The sequence below is a fragment of the Molossus molossus genome, unplaced genomic scaffold (genome assembly GCF_014108415.1).
Source record: "Molossus molossus isolate mMolMol1 unplaced genomic scaffold, mMolMol1.p scaffold_m16_p_6, whole genome shotgun sequence".
Lineage (NCBI taxonomy): Eukaryota > Metazoa > Chordata > Mammalia > Chiroptera > Molossidae > Molossus > Molossus molossus.
In genome coordinates this window covers 76,964,799-76,977,751 of record NW_023425399.1, presented here as the reverse complement: position 1 = coordinate 76,977,751, position 12,953 = coordinate 76,964,799, and the positions used below count along the sequence as shown (strand labels likewise).

The 12,953-nt window shown below is 40.9% G+C and overlaps 1 protein-coding gene across 2 annotated transcripts in view; it reads left to right on the top strand.

Annotated features, from left to right (window-relative positions):
* Positions 1-12,953, top strand: part of OSBPL1A (oxysterol binding protein like 1A) — a 250,172-nt gene that overhangs the window by 65,117 nt on the left and 172,102 nt on the right. The gene's annotated exons all lie outside the window — the stretch shown is intronic.

Here is a 12,953-nt window from a genome sequence, read left to right as displayed (position 1 = left end):
TTTTAAAATTTAGTCACTGCTTATTGGAAAAACTCTGCCCATTGGATTGCCTTGGCACCTTGGTTGAAATGAATTAACCATAAATGTAAGGGTTTATTTTTGGACTTCCTGTTCTCTTCCTTTGATCTGTCTGTCCTTACACCAGTATCACCCTATCTTTATTACAGTAGCTTTATAATTAAGTTTTGATATTGAGTAGTTTAAGTCCTCCAACTCGGATCTTCTTTTAAAAAATTATTTGGCTATTCTCAGTCTAAAGTTTGTATGTCCATATAAATTTTAGAACTATTTTGTCGATTTCTCTAAAGACACCAATTAGAATGTTGATAGGAATTGTGTTGTCTTGAATCTGTAGTTCAATTTGGAAAGAAATGCCATTTTAAAAATATTGAATCATCCAATTCATGAGCATGAAATATCTTATTAGACCTTTAATTTCTTTGAGCAATGTTTTGAAGTTTTCAATGTGCAGATCTTGTACTCCTTTTATTAAGTCTATTCCTGTGCATTTTATTCTTTTTAATATGGAATTTTTCTTTTAAATTTCTTATTGCTACTGTATAGAAAGACAGTTGATTTTTTTGTTTGTTAATTCTCTCCCAAGGATATTTTTCCATTTATCTTCAGACAGGGTGGGAGGGAGGGGGAGAGAGAGGCTCACATCGACTGGTTGCCTCATGCACCACCTGACCAGGGCCGGGGATGAACCACAACCAAGGTACCTGCCCTTGACTGGAACTGAACCTGTGACTCTTTAGTCCAAGGGCTGACACTCTAACCACTGAGCCAAACTGGCCAGGGCTAATTAATTGTTTTTAATGTTGATCTTGCACCCTGTGTTCTCGCTAAGTTTGTTTATTAGTTTTATTAGGTTTTGGTAGATTCTGTAGAGTTTTTTTATATACTTGATTATATAATTTGAAAATATAGACAGATGTGCTTCTCTTTTTCCCATCTGGATGCTTTTTTCCTTCTTTATCTTACTAGTTAGATTCCAGTACAGTGTTGAAATAAATATGGTGAGAGCAGAAATCCTTGCCTTGTGTTTTGATCTTAGGGGAATAGCATCTAGACTTTTACCAATAAGCATAATATTAGTTATACGTTTCTTTTGGATGTTCTTTATTAGGTTGAGAAAGTTTTATTTTTAGTTTGTTTGGAATTTTTGTTATGAATAGGTGTCAAGGGTTTTTCTATGTCTTTTGAGATGATCACATGATTTTTGTTTGTTAGTCTATTAATATGGTATATTACATTAATTGATTTGGGATGTTAGGCCAACCTGGCATTCCTGTATAAACCTTATTTGGTATTGGTTAATAACCCTTTTTATATTTTACTGGATTCTGTTTGCTAATATTTCATTAAGTATTTTTTGGATCTGTAGTTAGGAGAGATACTACTGTATAGTTTTCTTGAGATATATCTGTTTAGCTTCATAGAATGAACTGAGAAATTTTCTTTTCCTCCACTATTTTCTGAAATAATTTGTGAAGGATTGATATTATTTCATCTTTAAATATTTGATAGAATTCGTCAGAAAGTCATCTATGCTTAGACTTTCTGCATAGGGTTATTTTAAATTACTAAATTAATTAAAATATTTTATATAGCCATGTTCAGATTTTTTCTTTCTGAGTCAGTTTTGGTTATTTTGTCTTTCTGGGTGTTTTTTCATTTCACCTACATTGTCTAATTTGCTGGCATAAAGTCAGTGATATTCTCCAATAATTCTTTCCATATTTGTAGGATTGGTAATGTTTTATTCCTGGTTTTGGTGATTTGTGTATTCTCTTTTTGTTTTGGTAAAGATTCATAAATTTTATTGATTTTTTTTCCCAAGAACTAACATTTGGTTTCACTGACTTTCCCTATTGTTTTTCTGATTGTTTATTGATTTGTGTTCTGATAATTATTTTTCTTTTCATTTTCTATTCTTTCTCTTTTTTTGTTCATCTAGGGCTTACATTATTGATTTGAGTTTTTTGTTCTTTTTCAGTAGAAGCTTTTTTTTTTAAGAATAATTTTTTTCTCTTAGCTGCATACAGTAAATTGGAACATGTGTTTTTGTTTTCATTCTTTTTTTAAAAAAAAAAATATGCCTTTATTGATTTTTTAGAGAGGAAGAGAGAGAGAGAAACATCGATGTGAGATAGAAACATCGATCAGCTGCCTCCTGCACACCCTCTACTAGGAATCAAACCTGCAACCCAAGCATGTGCCCGGACCTGGAATTGAACCAGTAACCCTTTGGTGCACAGGACAGCACCCAACCAGCTGAGCCACACCAACCAGGGCCAGGGTATATTTCTTATATATTCTGATTATTGACCATATTCCAACATGATCCCTGAAGGTTATAATCTGTAATTGGAAGATTTGTGTATTCATCATTAATAGAAGAATAAGTTTATTACATTTTATACTTTTCATTATTCTAATGACTAGATTTAACTAAATTTTTTTTGGCCTCACCTGAGGATATTTTTCCATTTATTTCTAGGTAGAGTGTGAGGGGGGAAGGGAGTGGGGAAACCTTGATGGGAGAGAGACATATTGATTGGTTGCCTCCCACATGACCCTGACTGGGTCTGGGGATTGAACCTCCAACCCAGGTATGTGCTCTTGACTGGGAATCGAACCCGCGACTCTTTGGTCCAAGGCCCCTCGCTCCAATGCTGGGCTAAACCAGCCAGGGCTGACTAGTTTTTATGTAAATGATCATGAATCAATTTTATTTGTGAATGTGTTGATTGATACTTGTAAACCAGATATGGAGTCTTATTAATGCTTAGAATAAAGGACCTTTTCCAGTAAAGAGTAAAAAAAAATAAAGGTAGTAGGTTAATTGCTGTGCTGGACTCTATGGGGTTTCAAACAGTTTAATTTGCCTGACCATTAATAAACTGCTTGCTGTTTTTCTTTATAGTCCTGCTCTTCCCATTCTTTGCTATGCACTGAGCTCTTTGCCATCTCTTCCCTCATGGCCCAGGTCTACCCATTCTTGAAAGTGCAGCTCAAATGCTGTCTCCATAAATTCTTTCCTGACTTCTTGCAGCTGGAAGGAAGCTGTGCTTTTCTACATTTCCCAATCGCATTATAGCACTTTGATGCATGTTCCACCTTGTACCATACTGATTGTTTGTATGTCTTAACTCTACTACATTGCAGTAATCTTGCTTTCAAGGAACTAACACGTTTCATTTTTGTATCATCCATTGGTACCACCCACGTCTTACTGCCCATCTCTGTAATTACCTAGATCAAACCAGTTCATTTATCTATGTGTGGTTCTTTACTTGACACTTCAGTTTTCTTGTACTCTGAACACAAGACTGTGCTAAGTTGGGCTGCTGTTTGTTTTGAATATTTAATACATTATATTATCTTTCGTATTAGAAAATAAAATGTAGCTGAAGCTAAATGGTTACGTCACATAGGAAACATTAAAAATTTATGTGCTGAATATCTAAGCATGAATGGATTTTGCAAAAAGTTTAATTTCTTGGACATTTTTCCATTTTTCGTTCAGATAGAGTGGGAAGGAGAGAGAGAGAGAGAGAGAAACATTGATGTGAGAGAGAGACATCAAGCGGCGACCACCCACATGACCCCAATTGGGGCCCACGACAAACTGCAACCGAGGCATATGCCCCCAGTGGAAACCGAACCCGGGTCTCTTTGGACCGCAGGCTGACGCTCTAACCACTGAGCAAAACCGGCCAGGGCAAAAAGTTTAATTTCTAATTGTACTCATGAAAGGAATTAAATTCTTATTTCAATATAATCTTTTGCCATGAAGATATATTATCTTATAATAAGAGTATTATTTAATAAATAGAATAATGAGTTTAACAGGGATTTGGTTTATTGTGTAGCATTTTATTTTATTTATTTATATTTTTAATCCTCATCCAAGGATACTTTTTCATTTATCTTCAGATAGAGTGGGAGGGAGGGAGGGGGAGAGAGAGAGAGAGAGAGAGAGAGAGAGAAACGTTGACATGAGAGAGAGACATTGATTGGTTGCCTCCCACACGACCCTAACCAGGGGTGGGGACCTCGTCCTTGACTGGAATCAAACCCAGGACTCTTTGGTCCTCGGGGCGATGCTCTAACTGCTGAGTGAAACTGGCCAGGGCTATTGTGTAGCATTTTAAATTCTTGTCCTTTGGTTTAGCCGGTGTGGCTCAGTGGATTGAGTGTCAGCCCCATGGACTGAGAGGTCCCAGTTCAGTTCTCGGTCAGGGCTTGTGGGTTTGATCCTTGGTAGGGGGCATGCAAGAGGCAGCTGATCGATGTAGCTCTCTCATATCAATGTTTCTATCTCTCTCTCTCTAAAAAAATAAATAAATAAATTATTGTCCTTTGGAATATAAAATGCAGCTCCCAAAATTTTATGAGGGACCTCTTGGGCTTTTTTGGTACATTAGCGACCCCTAGTGTTCCTTAATAAGAATTAATATGCCAGAATTTTAAGATGTATTTAGTAGTAGTTCCTTACTTTATTTTTCAAGTGCAGTTTGAATTCTGAAGTTTTTACATCTTTTGTAACCAGTTTAAAGTAAGGATACAATCAGTATAGTCAATAATTGGATCATGGTATTGACCTTTGGTTTGACTTACTATTTTCTGACAGAGCTGAGAATACATTTATTTTTTATTTATTTTTTTATCCTCACCCGAGGACACCTTTTTTGCATTTATCTCCAGATAGAGAGAGAGGGAGAGAGAGAGGAAGAAAGAGAGAGATATTGAGTGGCCGCCACCCACACAACCCCAACCCAGGCCGGGGACAAACCACTACTAGGGTATGTTCGCTTATTGGGAACAAAACCCTGTCTCTCTGGTCTGCGGGTTGACACTCTAACCACTGAGCGAAACAGCCAGGGCTGAGAATACATTTAAAACAAGTGCTTTGTATGTTCTGTGGCTTAGGAATTGTGTCTCTCTCACCTCGCATATACAGGAAACATATAATCCTTATAACATAAAAGCTTACCTGTCTTGCTCCCTAGGGTACCATTTCTCATGCTTATGTGTTAGGCACTGTCCAAACAACTTGACACATTTCATTTAATGCAAAATGACAATCCTGAAATGCAGGTGTCAGAAATACTTCTCGTAGGTTGGGCTTCCTGGGGCACTGACTGAAATGGAGGTGAGTGTGCAGCAGGTGTGTCGGAACGCTGTGGGTCACACCTGCAAGGGGTGGGAGGGAGGGCAGCAAGCGGCAGTGGCAGGCTGAGGTCAAGCTGGGGTGTATTCTCGAGAAGAGCCTCCATGGGAACTTTGCAGAAGAGATGACCCTCCAAAACTGACCTGGTTTGGGGTGAGAGGGCTTGACCCCTGGGATGGTCTGTCAGTGGGTAAAGGCTGCCCTGGTATGGGGTGTGACTTTGCACGAGGCAGCTTTTTTCTCAATGACGTTTCCTGGAGTGGCTGACAACTGCAGGCTGCTTCCCAGGCACTCCCAGCATCTGGGATACTAAGTCTCTTATTCCTCAGGGGGGACCTGCGCGGGGCATCACAGCTTTGACCACCGTCCACCATTTATTCACGCAGCTTTACTTCTTCATATGTTTCTGGGAGCAGCTCCTTCAGGCTTCCTGCGGGCCTTTCCTCCAGGACAAGCCGAGAATATGGGTGGGACAGACCGTAGCCCCTGTCACTGTGGTCGGTCTTGGTGTTGACACCTGAATCATCTTCTCTCTCCTCTAGTCTGCATTCTAGATTCCTCCTCTCCTTGGCTAGCACATCTGCTCTGCGTGGCTTACCTGGTGGGGTGACTCAGACCCTCACCTCTGGAGGTCTGAGCCCTTGGTTATCATGTCTGTCTTAGGCTGGGGTTGCTCCACTTGTCCATTTACTGTCAAAATAGGACAAGGGAATACCAAGGGATACCTAAGTGTATTGTTTGCATGTCAAACATAATCCTCCACATCCTCATTGTCAGTAGTCCTACTTTCTCCTGGTGTTCAAGTTCAGCCACCTCTGCAGAGATGGCGACTCTTCTTGCCTGCTGGTCCTTGGACACAGGACTCCAGTGTTCAGGCTGCTTTTCTCGTCTCCTGCCGTATGGATCGGAGCATCATCCTGGGCTGTGGAAGGTGCTGCCCCAGAACCTGAAGATGTGCCGCCGCCTCTGTCTGGGGAAGTGCAAGGTGGAAAAATTTGTTCTTTGCTTTGGAGGCACTGTCCTAGCACGACCCAGACGACTGACGTGGCAAAGCCCCTGCATACTTCCTAAGATTTAGCCCCCACCCTCTGGACCATATGTGTCTCACAGAGGCTTTCAGCCTTCTAGCCGCCTCTTCCTCGTTTGGTTCTGTTAACATGACCCATACATAAAGTGGACCAACGTGGTGTGCTGCAGGCTGCCAGGTGGCTTTGAGGCAGCAGTGTAAATGTGGACGGTTGTTCATGCAAACTGTCACTGACCTTTTTTTCCTCATGGGGATAGAAGAGAAATATGCCTGCCAGGTGGGTTGCTGTGTATGTGTGTCCTTAGGTAGTATTAACCTGCTCCATCAAAGATGCCATGTTTAGTAGAGTGGCTATGATTGGGACTTTTAGGTTGAGTTTGGAAATCCACTTTTATCTCCCACATTCCATTTGGTTTTTGCAGTCAGACTGGTTAACCAAAGGGAAATATGACAAGGACTGTCACCCCTGTATTCTTAGGTTTTGAAGGGTAGCATTTGTACTTTTCCTCCCCATGGGACATTTTGATTTATCATGACCAGGGGATGGGGGAGGGCACATTTAGCACCTTCCATTTGGCTCTTATGTTCCAGACCAAGGAATCAGTGCGGGAGTTTGCCAGAGCCTATGTGTGTGTGTTCTAGCTATGTATTCAGGGACCGGGGGAATGACCACTGGACGTGTCTGTGGACGCAGTGCATGTGCCGTGAGCCAGACCTGGGCCAAGGTTTCATTTATTATTTTTTCCTCATGCCTGCCTCCTTTCTAACAGAGAGGCTCAAAAACACGTTGGGTCTTTTGGCATCAATATCAACTCAGACCTTATACCTAAGGTGAAATGTTTGGGTGTTCCCCTTTCTCCAGTATATGGATACTTGAGTAAGTGGTCACTGGTCTCTTTGGGAATGAATGGTCTGGGAGATTCATGACTGTACATAAGCTTTGCTGTTGCAGGATCTTTCTGTCCAGGATCTGGCCTCCTTCAGTAAATAGATCTGAGTCCAAAATTGACGTAGGTCCAGAAACTGGACAAGGTCTCAGGACTTTTATTGGGGTGACTTGTCTTCAGCATCTGACCATCCATCATTAATTTCTTTTGATGGGATGGAATGACTTGTACTTAGATGGTTTCTAGCAGCATGTGGAAAAAGCGATGGCCCCCATTGTAGATGTCAGAATGCCAGAGATGCCATTGCAGATAGTAGGAGGTTGTAAGAAGCAGGTGTGCTAGACTGGAGAGAGTATGTGAGATCATACTAGATAATGTTGTGCCACAGAGGATACGTTATTTACCAAGGGGTACATTATTTGCCAAAGCAGGAAGAAACCGCTGGTGAAAAGGGCACCAGCATCACCAAGGGACTTACTACTGGTTGTCCTCTGAGATCGAGTGTGCCAGTAGGAAAGCCATTGCAGAACTGGTTCACAGGTAGCAGTGCGAGACATGTCAGAGGACCCGGAAACAGCGGCCTGGACATGGCACGTAAACATTACAAGCCAGGTGGGTGCAATTGGAGTGACGAGCAGCGAGCTCACAGAGGTAAGATGGGGAGCACGACCTGCAGAGAGTTACAGAGGTGGCTGGCAGAACACGGCACTCCGTGGGCAGATGGCGTGGGCAGATGACGTGGGCACATGGTGGCAGAGACTGCTTTCATCCTCTCTGTTCCCTTTTTTACCAGACTGAGAAACTGCTGCCTCATATAAACTCTTCAGTAACTGATTATATCATCCAGTGGCGCTCAGTTCTGTTTCCTTCCATTTCTTATCCCCTTCTCACCCCCCTCCCTTTCTTCTTTCAGTGTTTGGCTGACTTACAGTGACCTGTCTCCAAGCGCACTGGTTTGTTCCTCAGCACTGCTCTGGTGTCTGGATGAGACCGCTGAAGGCATTCTTTGTCTCCGTGACTGGGTTTTGTTTCTAGCATTTTCCCTCGGCTCTTCCTCACAGTTTCCACTTCTCCATCTCATTATGTATGTTGTCCACCGTTTCCCATTAGACCTTTTAAACATAATCATAGCTATTTTAAATGCTCTGATTATTTCAACATCTGGGTCATTAATGGGTCCTTCTGTAGATCACTTTGTCTCTTGACAGTGGATTATTTTTTCTGCTTTTCATGTGTCTGGTAATCTTTTATGTTAAACATTGCAAGACCTTAGAGACAGAGGTAAATAGTGTTGGGGCCTGGAAATGGACGTACTTCTTAGTTTGGGAGGTTGAATCAGTCTAGTCTGGAGTGGAGCTGATCTTGGGTTTTGTTGCTTTTTTAGTTTTCCTTCAGCAGAACACTGGTTCAGCTCCCTCCTTTCTGAGTTCAGTGTTGCTTCTGCACAAGGCGCAGGCTGGTTTGCTGGAGGGTTGGTTTTATGTCTCCCTTCCACCCCAGCTTGGGCCTTCCTTATGTGCCGTGTGCCTCGGAGTTTCTCTCCACGCTTTGGCTTCTTCCCCACCAACAGACTGCTGCTGCTTGTCCTCTTGCTGGTCTTGGGGTGGGGATAGAGGACAGGGGGAGTTTTCTGTCGTCCTGGTCCAGCCTTCATCCTAGATGGGCCTTGTGTCCCTGCACAAGGGGCGGGGGTCCAGGGGTTCATGAGATGGTTCTCTGCCAGTGAGCTTTCTCTTCCCATCATAGCAGGAATGTGTCCAGTGCCTCTTCGTAGCTGAGAGAATCTTCACTGTGCCTGTGGATGAAGGAGTTTGCTGCTCTCCCACAGTGGTATGGTTCCTTAGGGCAGAAAGGCTTGAAGGCCGGTCCTGTGCCCCAGACCTGCACCACTGCTGCACGAGGCTTTCTCTGCTCTGCTCGCCTGCCGAACCCCACCCCACTGTGTGCGCCAGGGGAGGTCCCTGGAGAAGAGCCTGCGAGTGGGTCAGGTGTCTGTGGCTCTCAGAGGTTCTATATTGTCGTGCTAGCCAACTCTCAGCCCGTACTATTTATTTAAAATTTTAGCCGACTTTTTTATTTTGAATCTTCACCTGAGGATACTTTTTCTTCCATTTATCTTCAGGTAAAGAGAAAGAGACATCGATGCGAGAGAGACACATGAATCGGTCGCCTCCTGCACAACCCCAACCAGGGCCTGGGACAAACCACAACCAGGCACATACCCTTGACTGGAATCAAACCTGCGACTCTTTGGTCCTCGGGGCTTTGCTGTAACTGCTGAGCCAAACCAACCAGGGCTAACTGAATTTTATCTGCTTGTTTGGCATGCCCCATCTTTTTTTTTTTTTCTTTTCTTTTGGTTTTATTGAGATATAATCGATATACAGTGTTATATCAGTTTAAGATGTACAGGTTAATAACTTACATATTGTGACATAAATACCCAGTAATCCATCATGTAGATCCATCTCACATAGATACCCTCCCAAAAAAGGTGTTTCCTTGTGATGAGAACTTTCAAGATTTACTCTTAGCAATTTTTAAACTTATCATACAGCAGTGTTATCTATAGTCATCATGTTGTACATTACATCCCTAGTACTTATTTGTAACTGAAGTTTGTACCTTTAGACCAGCTTCCTCTAATTCTCAGCCTCCGGTAACTACAAATCTGGTCTCTTATTCCATGAGTGTGGGTTTTCTGGGGTATTTTTTGTTTGTTGTTTTAGATTGTACATATGAGTGAGATCATAGAGTATTTCTTTCTGTCTGATTTACTTCACTTAGTATAATGCCATCAAGGTCTATCCATGTTGTTGCAAATGGTAGGATTTTCTTATTTTTTTATGGCTGAGTAGTAGTCAGCGTGCCAGTGTGTGTGTACTTGCGTGTGTGCGTGCGTGTATGTGTCTATCATATTTTCTTTATTCATTTATTTATTGATAGACACCAAGGTTGTTTCCATGCCTTGGCTGTTGTGAATAATGCTGCAATAAATATGGGGGTGCAGATATCTTTTAGTGTTTTTGTTTCCTTTGGATATATACCCAGAAATGGGATTGCTGGATCATGTAGTAGTTAACGTTTTAGTGTTTTAAGGAAGCTCCGTACTGTTTTCCATAGAGGCTATCCAAATTTACAACCCCACCAACAGTGCACAAGGGTTCTCTTCTCCACATTCTTACCAGGATTTGTTTTTGTTTGTTTTTTTGTTTTTGGTGATAGCCATTCTAATAGGCTTGAGGTGATATCTCATTGTGGTTTTGATTTGCATTTCCCTAATGATTAGTGATGTTGAGCATTTTTTTCATGTACTTGTTGGCCATTTGAATATCTTTTTTGGAAAAAATAAATATCTATTAGGTGCTTTGCCCATTTATTAAAAGTTGGATTTTTTATTTACTGCTATTTAATTGTGTGAGTTTTTTTATATTTTGGATATTAAAATTTTTTTTTATTGATTATTGAGAGAGGAAGTGAAAGAGAGATAGAAAACATTGATGTGAGAAACACTGATTGGTTGCCTCCTGCATGCCTCCCATTGGGGATGGAACCCAGGCATGTGCTCTGACCAGGAATCGAACCAGCAAACTCTCAGCCCATGGGGCGATGCTTAACCACTGAGCCACACTAGCCAGGCTTATTTTGGATATTAACTCCTTATTAGATACCTGATTTGCATATATTTTTTCCATCTTCTGAATTGCTTTTTCATCTCTTCATAATGCCTTTTGATGTACAAAGTTTTAAATTTTGATATAGTCCAGTTTATCTATTTTTTCTTTTTGCCTCTGCTTTTGGTGTCCTAAGTAATCATTACTAAATCCTGTGTCATGAAGCTTTCTTCTATGATTTTTATTGTTTTATTGTTTAGGTCTCATATTGGGTCTTTAATGATCCATTTTTAAGTGTTTTATTGTTTTTATTTTTGTTTTTTTACATGTGGTGTAAGGTACAGATTTAGATGTATTTATCCAGTTTTCCTGGCACTATCTGTTGAAAACACTGTCCTTTTTTGAATGATTTTGGCAGCCTTGTCAAAAATCATGTGATCATATATGTGAGAGTTTATTCCTCGCCGCTCTGTTTTATTTCATTGGTCTGCTTGTCTTTTTTGTGCCGTTACCACACTGTTTTGATTACTGTAGCTTTGAGGTGAGTTTTGAAATTAGGAGGTATGAGATCTCCAGCTTTGTTCCTTTTTTCAACTCTGTTTTGGTTATTCCTGGAGATTACATATGAATTTTAGGAAGAGATTCTTTCTGGGGTAAAAAAGACATTGTTGGGATTTGATAGGGATTACATTGAACCTGTAGATTGTGTTGAGTATTTATTTTAATATTAAGTCTTCCCATCTATGAACACTAGATGTCTTCCCCTTTATATATGTCTTTAAATTTTTTTAACTATGTTTATAATTTTAGGGTACAATTCTTTTGCCTCCATGGTTAAGTTTACTCTTAAGCATTCTATTCTCTTTGATGCTACTAAAAATGGAATTATTTTTCCTACTTTTTCTGATTGTTCATTTTTGTCTTTGCCTTTTAAAATTATTATTATTCTTTTTAATCTTCACCGAGGCTATTTTTCTATTTATCTTTAGGTAAAGTGGGAGGGAGGAAGAGAGAGGGAGAGAAACATCAACGTGAGAGGGAGACATTGGCTGATTGCCTCCCGCACTACCCCTACCAGGGCTGCAGATGAACCACAACTGAGGTACGTGCCCTTGACCAGAATCGAACCCACAACTTGCTGGTCTGTGGGCTTACGCTTTAACTGGTGAGTCAAACTGGCCAGGGTTTTGCCCTTTTTAAAAAAAAAAAAAAAAAAAATGTTTTCATTGATTTTTGTTTTTTAGACAGAGGAAGGGAAAGAGAGATAAAAACATTGATGTGAGAGAGAAACATCAATCAGCTGTCTCCTGCACTCCCCCTACTGGGGATCAAGCCTGCAACCCAGGCTTGTGCCCTGACCGGGAATCGAACTGGGACTTCTCAGTCCATAGGATGACGCTCAACCCACTGAGCTACACCAGCTGGGCTCTTTACCTATTTTTAAATTGGGATATTTGTCTTTTTTTGTTGAGTTGGAAAAGTTCTTTATATATTCTGGATACAATTTTCTTAATCAGATATATGATTTGTAAGTATTTTCTATTCTGTAAGTTGTTCTACTTTATTAGTATGAACTCTTTACATAAAGTATGAAAACACTTCTTCCAAATTGGTTATCTTCATTTTTATTTATTTTTGTTAATCTTCACCCAAGGATATTTTTCCATTGATATTTAGGCAGAGTGGAAGGGGTGGGGATTGGAGGAGACTGAGAGAGAAACATGGATATGATAGAGACGCATTGACTGGTGGCCTCCTGCATGACCCCGACCAATTGAACCTGCAACCCAGTTTCGTGCCCTTGACTGGGAATCGAACCCATGACCCTTTGGTCCACAGGCTGATGCTGTAATTGCTGAGTCAAACCAGCTAGGACCCAAATTGTTACCTTTAAAATGATAAGAAATGGCTAAGATATTTTATAAAAATACACTTTATTAAAATATTAGATTTCTTTTCCTGATTGGTGTGCTCAGTGGTTAGAGTGTCGGCCCATGAACCAAAGGGTTACAGGTTCAATTCTCAGTCAAAGGAATGTATCTGGGGTTGCAGGTTCAATCCCTGGCCCCAGTTGGGCCACGTGCAGGAGGCAACCAGTTGATGTGTCTCTCTCACATTGATGTTTCTTTCTCTCTTCCCTTTCCTCTCCCCTCTACTTGCTCTCAAAAAATCAGTGGAAAAATATCCTTGGGTGAGGATTAACAACAGCAACAACAAAATATTAGACTTTTTAACCATTTCTCTAT